The 12,503-nt window shown below is 36.2% G+C and overlaps 1 long non-coding RNA gene across 1 annotated transcript in view; it reads right to left on the bottom strand.

Moving 5' to 3' along the window:
* LOC132597576 (uncharacterized) overlaps positions 1-12,503 on the bottom strand; it is a 51,543-nt gene that overhangs the window by 3,787 nt on the left and 35,253 nt on the right. Inside the window, exons 2-3 of the long non-coding RNA XR_009564479.1 lie at positions 7,630-7,765; positions 6,270-6,448 (exon numbers count right to left, since the gene is read on the bottom strand). This is a non-coding gene — a long non-coding RNA (uncharacterized lncRNA). The remainder of the gene's footprint in view (positions 1-6,269; positions 6,449-7,629; positions 7,766-12,503) is intronic.

Genomic DNA, 12,503 nt, shown 5'->3' with positions numbered 1-12,503 from the left:
TGGCTGTACCAATTCACATTCCCACCAGCAGTGCAAGAGTGTTCCCTTTTCTCCACACCCCCTCCAGCATTTATTGTTTCTAGATTTTTTGGTGATGGCCATTCTGACTGGTGTGAGATGATATCTCCTTGTAGTTTTGATTTGCATTTCTCTAATGATTAGTGATGTTGAGCATTCTTTCATGTCTTTGTTGGCAGTCTGCACATCTTCTTTGGAGAAACGTCTATTTAGGGCTTCTGCCCGTTTTTGAATTGGGTTGTTTGCTTTTTGATACTGAGCTGCATGAGCTGCTTGTAAATTTTAGAGATTAATCCTTTGTCAGTTGCTTCATTTGCAAATATTTTCTCCCATTCTGAGGGTTGTCTCTTGGTCTTGTTTATGGTTTCCTTTGCTGTGCAAAAGCTTTGAAGTTTCATTAGCTCTCATTTCTTTATTTTTGTTTTTATTTCCATTTCTCCAGGAGATGGGTCAAAGAGTATCTTGCTGTGATTTATGTCACAGAGTGCTCTGCCTATGTTTTCCTCTAAGAGTTTGATAGTTTCTGGCCTTACATTTAGGTCTTTAATCCATTTTGAGCTTATTTTTGTGTATGGTGTTAGGGAGTGATCTAATCTCATGCTTTTAAATGTACCTGTCCAGTTTTCCCAGCACCACTTATTGAAGAGGCTGTCCTTTCTCCACTGTACATTCCTGCCTCCTTTATCAAAGATAAGGTGACCATATGTGCATGGATTTATCTCTGGGCTTTCTATCCTGTTCCATTTATCTATATTTCTGTTTTTGTGCCAGTACCATAGTGTCTTGATCACCGTAGCTTTGTAGTATAGTCTGAAGTGAGGTAGCCTGATTCCTCCAGCTCCATTTTTCGTTCTCAAGATTGCTTTGGCTATTCGGGGTCTTTTGTGTTTCCATACAAATTGCGAAATTTTTTGTTCTAGTTCTGTGAAAAATGCCAGTGGTAGTTTGATAGGGATTGCATTGAATCTGCAGATTGCTTTGGGTAGTAGAGCAATTTTCACAATGTCAATTCTTCCAATCCAAGAACATGGTATATCTCTCCATCTATTTATATCATCTTTAATTTCTTTCATCAGTGTCTTATAATTTTCTGCATACAGGTCTTTTGTCTCCTTAGGTAGGTTTATTCCTAGATATTTTATTCTTTTTGTTGCAATGGTAAATGGGAGTGTTTTCTTAATTTCACTTTCAGAGTTTTCATCATTAGGGTATAGGAATGCCAGAAATTTCTGTGCATTAATTTTGTATCCTGCTACTTCACCAAATTCATTGATAAGCTCTAGTAGTTTTCTGGTAGCATCTTTAGAATTCTCTATGTATAGTATCATGTCATCTGCAAACAGTGACAGCTTTACTTCTTCTTTTCCGATTTGCATGCCTTTTATTTCCTTTTCTTCTCTCATTGCTGTGGCTAAAATGTCCAAAACTATGTTGAATAAGAGGGGTGAGAGTGGGCAACCTTGCCTTCTTCCTGATCTTAGTGGAAATGCTTTCAGTTTTTCACCATTGAGGACGATGTTGGCTGTGGGTTTGCCATATATGGTCTTTATTATGTTGAGGAAAGTTCCCTCTATGCCTATTTTCTGCAGGGTTTTTATCATAAATCGGTGTTGAATTTTGTCGAAAGCTTTCTCTGCATCTATTGAGATGACCATATGGTTTTTCTCCTTCAATTTGTTAATATGGTGTGTCACATTGATTGATTTGCGTACATTGAAGAATCCTTGCATGCCTGGGATAAACCCCACTTGATCATGGTGTATGATCCTTTTAATGTGCTGTTGGATTCTGTTTGCTACTATTTTGTTGAGCATTTTTGCATCTATGTTCATCAGTGATATTGGCCCCTAGTTTTCTTTGTGACATCCTTGTCTGGTTTTTGTATCAGGGTGACGGTGGCCTCGTAGAATGAGTTTGGGAGTGTTCCTCCCTCTGCTATATTTTGGAAGAGTGTGAGATGATAGGTGTTAGCTCTTCTCTAAATGATTCATAGAATTCACCTGTGAAGCCATCTGGTCCTGGGCTTTTGTTTGTTGGAAGATTTTTAATCACAGTTTCAATTTCAGTGCTTGTGATTGGTCTGTTCATATTTTCTACTTCTTCCTGATTCAGTCTTGGCAGGTTGTGCATTTCTAAGAATTTGTCCATTTCTTCCAGGTTGTCCATTTTATTGACATAGAGTTGCTTGTAGTAATCTCTCATGATCTTTTGTATTTCTGCAGTGTCCATTTTTACTTCTCCTTTTTCATTTCTAATTCTATTGATTTGAGTCTTCTCCCTTTTTTTGTTGATGAGTCTGGCTAATGATTTATCAATTTTGTTTATCTTCTCAAAGAACCAGCTTTTAGTTTTATTGACCTTTGCTATCATTTCCTTCATTTCTTTTTCATTTATTTCTGACCTGATCTTTATGATTTCTTTCCTTCTGCTAACTTTGAGGTTATTTTTTCTTCTTCTTTCTCTAATTGCTTTAGGTGCAAGGTTAGGTTGTTTATTTGAGATATTTCCTGTACTTAAGGTAGGATTGTATTGCTATAAACTTCCCTCTTAGAACTGCTTTAGCTGCATCCCATAGGTTTTGGGTCATCGTGTCTCCATTGTCATTTGTTTCTAGGTATTTTTTAATTTCCTTTTTGATTTCTTCAGTGATCACTTCATTATTAAGTAGTGTATTGTTTACCCTCCATGTGTTTGTATTTTTTACAGATATTTTCCTGTAATTGATATCTAGTCTCTTAGCGTTGTGGTCAGAAAATATACTTGATACAATTTCAATTTTCTTAAATTTACCAAAGCTTGATTTGTGACCCAAGATATGATCTATCCTGGAGAATGTTCCATGAGCACTTGAGAAAAATGTGTATTCTGTTGTTTTTGGATGTAATGTGCTATAAATATTAATTAAGTCCATCTTGTTTAATGTATCACTTAAAGCTTGTGTTTCCTTATTTATTTTCAGTTTGGATGATCTGTCCATCCGTGAAATTGGGGTGTTAAAGTCCCCTACTATGAATGTGTTACTGTTGATTTCCCCTTTTATGGCTGTTAGTATTTGCCTTATGTATTGACGTGCTCCTATGTTGAGTGCATAAATATTTACAACTGCTAAATCTTCATCTTGGGTCGATCCCTTGATCATTATGTAGTGTCCTTCTTTGTCTCTTCTAGTAGTCTTTATTTTAAAGTGTATTTTATCTGATATGAGAATTACTACTCCAGCTTTCATTTGGTTTGCATTTGCATGGAAGATCATTTTCCATCCCCTTACTTTCAGTCTGTATGTGTCTCTAGGTCTGAAGTGGGTCTCTTGTAGACAGCATATATATGAGTTTTGTTTTTGTATCCATTCAGCCAATCTGTTTCTTTTGGTGGGAGCATTTAGTCCATTTACATTTAAGGTAATTATTGATATGTATGTACCTATTACCATTTTCTTAATTGTTTAGGGTTCGTTATTGTAGGTCTTTTCCTTCTCTTGTGTTTCTTGCCTAGAGAAGTTCCTTTAGCATTTGTTGTAAAGCTGGTTTGGTGGTGCTGAACTCTCTCAGCTTTTGCTTGTCTGTAAAGGTTTTAATTTTTCCATCAAATCTGAATGAGATCCTTTCTAGGTAGAGTAATCTTGGTTGTAGGTTCTTCTCCTTAATCACTTTAAATATGTCCTGCCACTCCCTTCTGCCTTGCAGAGTTTCTGCTGAAAGATCAGCTGTTAACCTTACGGGGATTCCCTTGTATGTTATTTTTTCCCTTGCTGCTTTTAACATATTTTCTTTGTATTTAATTTTTGACAGTTTGATTAATATGTGTCTTGGCATGTTTCTCCTTGGATTTATCCTGTATGGGACTCCCTGAGCTTCCTGGACTTGATTAACTATTTCCTTTCCCATATTAGGGAAGTTTTCATCTATAATTTCTTCAAATATTTTCTCAGTCCCTTTGTTTTTGTCTTCTTCTTCTGGAACCCCTATAATTCGAATGTTGGTGCATTTAATGTTGTCCCACAGATCTCTGATACTGTCCTCAGTTCTTTTCATTCTTTTTTCTTTATTCTGCTCTGCAGTAGTTATTTCCACTATTTTATCTTCCAGGTCACTTATCCGTTCTTCTGCCTCAGTTATTCTGCTATTGATCTCTTCTAGAGTATTTTTAATTTCATTTATTGTGTTGTTCATCATTGCTTGTTTCATCTTTAGTTCTTCTAGGTCTTTGTTAAACATTTCTTGTATTTTCTCCATTCCATTTCCAAGATTTTGGATCATATTTACTATCATTATTCTGAATTCTTTTTCAGGTAGACTGCCTATTTCCTCTTCATTTGTTAAGTCTGGTGGGTTTTTATCTTGCTCCTTCAACTGCTGTGTGTTTTTCTGTCTTCTCATTTTGCTTATCTTACTGTATTTGGGGTCTCCTTTTTGCAGGCTGCAGGTTTGTAGTTCCCGTTGTTTTTGGTTTCTGTCCCCAGTGGCTAAAGTTGGTTCAGTGGGTTGTGTAGGCTTCCTGGTGGAGGGGACTGGTGCCTGTGTTCTGGTGGCTGTGACTGGATCTTGTCTCTCTGGTGGGCAGGTCCACGTCTGGTGGTGTGTTTTGGGGTGTCTGTGGACTTATTATGATTTTAGGCAGCCTCTCTGCTAATGGGTGGGGTTGTGTTCCTGTCTTGCTAGTTGTTTGGCATAGGGTGTCCAGCACTGTAGCTTGCTGGTCGTTGAGTGAAGCTGGGTCTTGGTGTTGAGACCGAGATCTCTGGGAGATTTTCGCCGTTTGATATTATGTGGAGCTGGGAGGTCTCTTGTGGACCAGTGTCCTGAAGTTGGCTCTCCCACCTCAGAGGCACAGCACTGACTCCTGGCTGCAGCACCAAGAGCCTTTCATCCACATGGTGTCTCCTGAGCAGGCAGCAAATCCACAGTCATTCTCTCCTTCTTAGTTTTCCTGAAATAAATTTGCTCTTTTGTTCATCTCATATAATGAGAACTCTAGAAATGAGCAGCATAGGGTCAATATGGCAGCTCCATAATGTAATCAGAGACCAGCCTCTTTCTGTTTTTGCTGCTTCTTACACACCCCACAGTGCTGAGCTTTACAGTTTCCACAAGGAGATGACCTTAGACTCAGCCCTCAGATGGAAGGTTCATTTCTCCCTCTGGCTCCTGCCATCCTGTAGTTCATTCTCAACACATTATGGGCCACGTCCTGTAGTGGTTGCACAAAGGAGACATCAAGGCTGTGTAACCATGCTTCCTGCTCTTGTGAGGAGCATCAGTCTCTCTGCTAGAGTTGGAAGGTCTCCTGCAGAGGCGGGGGGTGGCTGTGGCGCACCGTGGGGACCTCCTCATACCCTTTGAAAAAATTTCCTTGCATACGAAGATACTTTCCTTTTTAATTTTAGTAGTTTTATTTACATAATCCAAATTCTCAACCCTTAAAAACCCCAGTCTCTAGTGAAAACCAAGATGCAAGCAATCATAAACTGTCACACCAGCATTTCCTGATTGCCAGACTTACGAACATATTCCATAACCTCTGCAAACACACATTTTCTCACAACATAATTTCTTTCCTCAAAGTAGTACAAGGTATGTGTCCAATAAACCCAAACATCTTTAGTTTTTCTCTAATAGGAAGACAAAAGTAGGTAAACTAAGACTTACTTAGCAATTAATGTTTCAGTATTTTACTTGGAAATGATATGGATATTCAATAAACTTCCATCATTTAATTTAATTTAACAGAACCTTAAAGTTTTAAATTACCAAATATATTTGGAGAATATATTTGAGAATGTCTACTATTTTTAAGTAGACAAACCATAGAATATGGTATGTTTTAGAGAGTTCACTTAAAAACTCTTGCCCCATTTGCATTTTAATTTACTTACAAAAATATCATTATACCAGTTATTTTTCCTCTTGGCAAATTTTGTAACAAAGATAACATGATCTTATTTGATGTTTCATAAACCTATGTACGATAAAAGTACATTTAATGTTGTTAACTCTAAAGATAGCCTATTTAATTAAACCAACAAACTAAAACTTCTTTTTATTCACTAAAGATTTATCCTACATAACACAATCTTAAAAAACATTTGAGTTAGTTTCTACTATATGCTTGAGACTATATATGAGTGCTTAATTTTCTTTAAGCCAATTAAATAGCGCTCCTTTACAAATTAATTTTCATAATACCATCCAAACATAGAAACATATAACTATAATGTACACACAGACAAATAGTCACAATCAGAGATCTCATACCTTCATTTTAAAACTTAGTCATGGGCTTCCCTGGTGGCGCAGTGGTTGAGAGTCCGCCTGCCAATGCAGGGGACACGGGTTCGTGCCCCAGTCTGGGAAGATCCCACATGCCGCGGAGCGGCTGGGCCCATGAGCCATGACCACTGAGCCTGCGCCCGTGAGCGTCCGGAGCCTGTGCTCTGCAATGGGAGAGGCCACAACAGTGAGAGGCCCGCGTACCGCAAAAAAAAAAAAAAAAAAAAAAAAAAACTTAGTCATGAATCAGGTATTACAATACCTGATTCACTAGTTTATAATAACAGTTGGAATAAGTTAAGCTTACTCACTTGAGTTTTTAAAGAAGCTTATTTATCTCTTTTTCTTCCTCAGTCTCAGGAATTGGAGATGGTCTAGATAAGAGTTTCCTGAGAGAATGTGGTAGAACATTTATATCTCAAAGGCAGAGAGAGATAATTGTAAGCTCTCCTAAAAGGACTTTTGTTCACTTGGGGTCAGAATTTTGAAAAGATGTTTTATCAAGCTGGTTTTCTCTGTGTACACAAAAACCAGTCTTGGGACGTCAAAAGAGCCCCATCTTGGCCATTTTCAGGGTGAGATTTTCTTTAGTTCCCAGTTAAGTACATGCAAGTATAAGCTCCATAGGTACATAAACACAGCTGTGGTGTTAGTCAGAGTGCCCCTTTCTTCTGATTTGAAGGCTTTGTTTTCCATTTCAGAGTTGTTTGGTCAGGGTAAAATTACTATTGAAAACTGTGGTGGGCTGGTGTGCTTTTTGTGAGCTTATCTCCTCTAGATGTTACCCTACAGTCATTTCAGCTCTTTTATGTGTCTCAGTTTCTCCCTCCTGCAGTCTAAAACCACCGAGGGCACTCAGAGCACTAGATGGCCAATCCTTATATGCATGTGTGTGTCCCCAGATGAGTGAGTTTTTAAATTAATGAGTGGACTTCCCTATGGGACCACTGGACAGTATGAGGACTCGACTCAACAACTCTTGTAAATTTCCCAGTTGCCTGAGAAAGCCATACCTGGCCTGGAGGATCTGTGTCCCTTATCTTTGGAGCTGAAAGCTCTCATATGGAATCTTTCCTTTTATTCTGACAAGCTACTTGTTAAAGTAGTCAATTCAAGGAAGGATGCCAAGCTAGTCCCCCACTTAATCACCCAGTCTAAACCTTCTCAGTGTCTTTCAGCTGAACAAAGTCATCCCAGTGTCTTTCAACTGGGGAACCCAAGTACCTCTTCTTGAACCTAAATTCAAGAAAAAACCTATGCCTCATAGCAAGGAGTTTTAACAACCGCCCAATAAAACTCAGGAATGTCAACCAAGACAGGAGATCTGAGACCAGGAGAGACTTACCCAGCCATCTTGACTCACTGAGGATGTGGACTGGCACAAGGGGCCCTTGCTGGTACCAAGCCTCCAGATCCTGGTAGAGGTCAGGCAAAGGAGAGAAGTCTGCTCTGGGTCTCTTCATGATCACCAAAACTGCTGACTGAAATAAAAATGCACAACATGAGAGTTGTGAGCTAAGTTTTATTCAGGGTCTTACTGAGGACAATAGCCTAAGAGACATCCTCTCAGATAGCTCTGAGAAACTGCTCCAAAGTAGTAGGGGGAGCCTAGTTTACATGTAATTTTTATTGTGGAATACATGCAGTCAAGCATACATCTTGATAAAGGAACACTGCTAGTCATAAAGAACGGATATCTCAAGTTAATGATTATAGTGCTTTCCTATGTATGGGAAGATGCAAGAAGTGGGGTTCATTAAAATTCTTCCTAAAATGCAGACAACTATCCAAGGGCCTATCTGTCCAAAGCACAGAGCATCCTGTTAGTCTCTAATTTCTTCTCTCTGAAGCACAGAGTGCTTCATTCTATGATTTCCTTAATCTCTTTGTGTGAAGCACCAAGTTCACTGTTGGTCAGTGGCTGCAGTGGGTTAATCTTAGTGGACTCGGATGGTGAGCAAAATGCTCTTCGCTCTTCTTTTGTTTGCATGTTGTTATATTGCTTCAAATTTCTGTTTATAAAAAGTTCTGGAATAAGCATCTTTGTGCATATAGATTTATGTGCATATAAAAACTTTTTTTTTTAAAGGCTAAAGTCCTAGAAGCGAAATTTCCTCATCAAAACTTATATGCATTCTACATTTAAACAGAATGGCAACTTCACTCCCAGGAAGCTTCACCAAGCTTCTCGACCCTGTCACCTACTGCGTACAAGAATGCTTGGTTTTCCACATTCTTGTCATCAGTGAATGTTATTAGTCTTTTTAGTTTTTGCAAACCAGAGAAACAAAACAAAATATAGTACTATGGCTTAAATTTACATGTCCTTTTAAGTTGAACATCTTTTCATATGTTGTTCTTAATATGTGGACTTCCTTTTAATATCCTTTGCCCATTTTTCTTTTCAATTATTTGCATTTTTCTTATTGACTTTTAGAAGCTCTACGTGTATTTATATATAGTAATCCCTAACCTGATGAATGTTGCTTTCCAGAAGTTTGTGATTTGTCATTTAATTTATTAATGGTTTTTCTTTCTTCTAGAAGTTATTCTTAGTTTTTGGTAAAGTTCTCTGCAAATGTTTTATAAAAAATATCTAGATTATATGCACTTCCCCAAAATATTTTTTATGTATTTTCTTAAATTTTTCCTAATGCTTATATAATTTTTTTAAATGGCTCTTAAATACAGCTACTTTACTTATGTCATGGCATGAGTTAGGTATCTTATTTTGTTTTTCCAAATTCATAGTCAATTATTCCAACAGCGTTGTTAAAAGTAGTCCATGTTTCCCCCACTGATTTGAGATGCTACTTTAACCACAGATACAGGTAAGAGTACCACAAATCCCTGAGTCTATTATAAAATTTACCATTCTGTTCAATTAATCTATTGAACCCTGTGCATGTATCATAAGGTTTCAATAATTTATTAGCTTAATAGTATATTATTTATTAATCTGCTGTGTCAAATGTTCCCTTGGTTATTCTTGTGTATTTTCTCTTCCACCTGAATTTCCATGAAAACTCTGGTGGAGATTTTATGTTCTACAAGTTGGTGGGAAGAGAGATAACTTTTTTAAATACTGAATTTTCCTTCTAGACACATAATGTCTGTTTATTACTATCTCCCTTAATGACATACATTTTTATTTCATAATTTTGCAATTTTCTTTTTATGTATCTTGCATATATCTTATAAGGTTTATACCTAATTATTTTATGTTTTGTGTTGCTGAATGCATGGGATATTTTTTACTTTCAAATTTCATTTCTAATTCTGATTTTCTAATTTCATTTTCATTTCTAATCAGTTACTGCTGATATATAGGAAAGCACTTCATTCTTGTACATTTATTTATATTTTGTTGCTTTGTCAAAATTTTTAAATTTATTTTTTTGGATATCTTCAATATGCAGATGTGTGCAAATGTTGTCTCCTCTTTCCAGTATTAATTAATTTTAATTCATTAAAATTTTTTTTAATTTGTTCTTTAACCACTTCCAGTATAATGATGAGAGTGGACATTCTTGTCCCATTCCTGTGCTTAATAATAATACAATACCATTAAATGTAATGCTTATTGTATGCTTCTGGTAAATGTCCTTTACTGAAAATTTTGCTCCTGTTCAAACCTATTGAGTTATTTTTTTAAATCAGAAGTGATAATTGAATTTTATCAAATATTTAACCAAATATAGAGGTAGTCAAATGATTTGTTTCTCTAATAATGGTTAATATGGTGAACTATCTAAAAATTATCCCTGATTTAGAACCATTCATTCATAATTAGGATGCTAATACCTGAGTTTAATTTATCACTTATTATGTACCAGGAACTATTGTAAATACCATACACATATCATCTTATTTATTTCCAAGTTATGACATATTATATTTTAAATGCAATGCTGGATCTAGTTTGTTAACACATTATTGGGGACTTTTGCCTCTATGTTCTTAAGGGGCTGGGTTTTTGTTTTTTGTTTTTTATCCTTCCTCATCTGGGGAGTTTTCCAGTCTCATAGAATAGGGAATCTTTTCAACCATTTTCTATGCTCTGTTTTTGTTAATATACAGTATGTCTTTTTACTGAAGATTTGGTTTTTAAAATTCCCTATAAACCTGTCCAGACATGTTGACTTTTTAGGGGTACATTTTTACCACTTTTAAAACTGTTTCCATTGGTTTTCTATTGTTTCTAAATTCTGCTTTGGACATTACATATTCCTTGTGAATCATTTATTTTCTCTATTTGTAAGGTGTACAATGTGATGATTTGATAGACATATAGATTGTTAAAGGATCACCACGGTCAAGCTCATTAACACATTCATCACCTCAAAAAGCTAGCTTTTGGGAGGGTGAGGAGAGATGAGAACACTTAAATTTTACTCTCAGCAAATTTCAAGTATACAATACAGTATTATTAACTATAGCCATACCCCAGCCCTGGGCTAACAATATTCTACTCTCTGGTTCCATGAGTTCAACTTTTTTAGATTCCACAAATAAGAGAGATCTTACAATGTTTGTCTTTCTGTGTCTGGCTCATTTCACATAACATAATGCCCTCAGATGTTATCCTTTTTTTTTGGCTGTGCCACATGGCATGCAGGATCCTAGTTTCCCAACCAGGTATTGAACCCACGACCCCCACATTGGAAGCATGGGGTCTTCACCAGTGGACCACCAGGGAAGTCCAAATTTCATCCATGTTGTTGCAAATGACAGTATTTCCTTTATTTTTAAGGGTGAATAATATTTCATTATATATATTACATATAATGCAATATTATATTATATGATTATATAATATATATGCCACATTTTCTTTATACATTCATTCATCAATAGACACTTAGATTGTTTCCATAGCTTGACTATTGTGAATAATGCTGCAATGAATTGGTAGTGTGGATATCTCTTCAATATCTTATTTTCATTTCCTTTGGATATATACCCAGAAGTAGGATTTCTGGATCGTATGGCAATTCTATTATTAGTTTTTTGACGAATCACCATGCAGTTTTCCACAGTAGTTGCACCAATTTACATTCCCACCAACAGTTGACAAGGGTTCTCTTTTATTTTAATTGATATATAATTAACACATAACATTATATTAGTTTTAGGTGTACAACATAATGATTCAATATATGTATATATTGCAAAATGGTCACCACAATAAGTCTAGTTAACATCCGTAACCACACATAGTTATAAATTTTTTTTCTTGTGATGAGAACTTTTAAGATCTACTCTCTTAGCAGTTTTCATAGATACAGTAGAGTATTATGAACTCTACTGTCACCATGCTGTACATTACATCTCCATGACTATTTTATAACTGAAAGTTTGTACCTTTGACCCCCTTCACCCATTTCTTCCACTCCCCACACCCCACCTCTGATAACCATCAATCTATTCTCTGTATCACTGAGTTCAGCTCTTTTTTAGATTCCACATGTTCATGAGATCATACAGTATTAGCATTTCTCTGTCTGACTTATTTCACCAAGCACAATGTTCTCAAGGTCCATCCATGCTGTTGCAAATGGTAGGATTTACTTCTTTTTTATAGCTGAATAATATTCCATTATATATATATTATATAATAATAAATTATTATTATATAATATATATATATAATTTTCTTTATCCATTCATCCATCAATGGACACTTAGGTTGCTTCCATGTCTTGGCTATTGTAAACAATACTGCAGTGAACATGGGGGTGCATGTATCTTCTAAGGTTAGTATTTTCATTTCCTTTGGATAAATACCCAGAAGTGTCACTAACATTTCTGTTTATTCTGTGTGAAATATACTGTCATGCATTATAATTATGGATTTATACTTTGTACCTCTATCTGGTTTTTGCTGTGTCTTGAAGCTACGCTCTTTATGCATAAGTTGCTGATTCTTATTTCTTCTTGTAGAATCATAACTTTCACCCTGGAACGACCCAAATAGGAGACAATGGCATGTGGTCTTTCGGTTGCTCCTGTGAGTTGCTGTCTAATAGCAGTGTGGCAGCTGCAGCCTGGCTGACTGTCCCTACACCTGCCCTGCCCCAGAGAGAGTAGGGAGGTAGGGAGAGATACTTAAGCTTAGGAATTTGAATTATTTTCTGTCTGATATTAACATTGTTACACTACCTTTATTTTTGTTAGTATTTCCCTGATGTAAATAATGTTCTAATTTATTATTTCTAA

This window comes from Globicephala melas, chromosome 7 (assembly GCF_963455315.2).
Source record: "Globicephala melas chromosome 7, mGloMel1.2, whole genome shotgun sequence".
Classification (NCBI taxonomy): domain Eukaryota; kingdom Metazoa; phylum Chordata; class Mammalia; order Artiodactyla; family Delphinidae; genus Globicephala; species Globicephala melas.
This window is presented reverse-complemented; position numbering and strand designations above follow the sequence as displayed.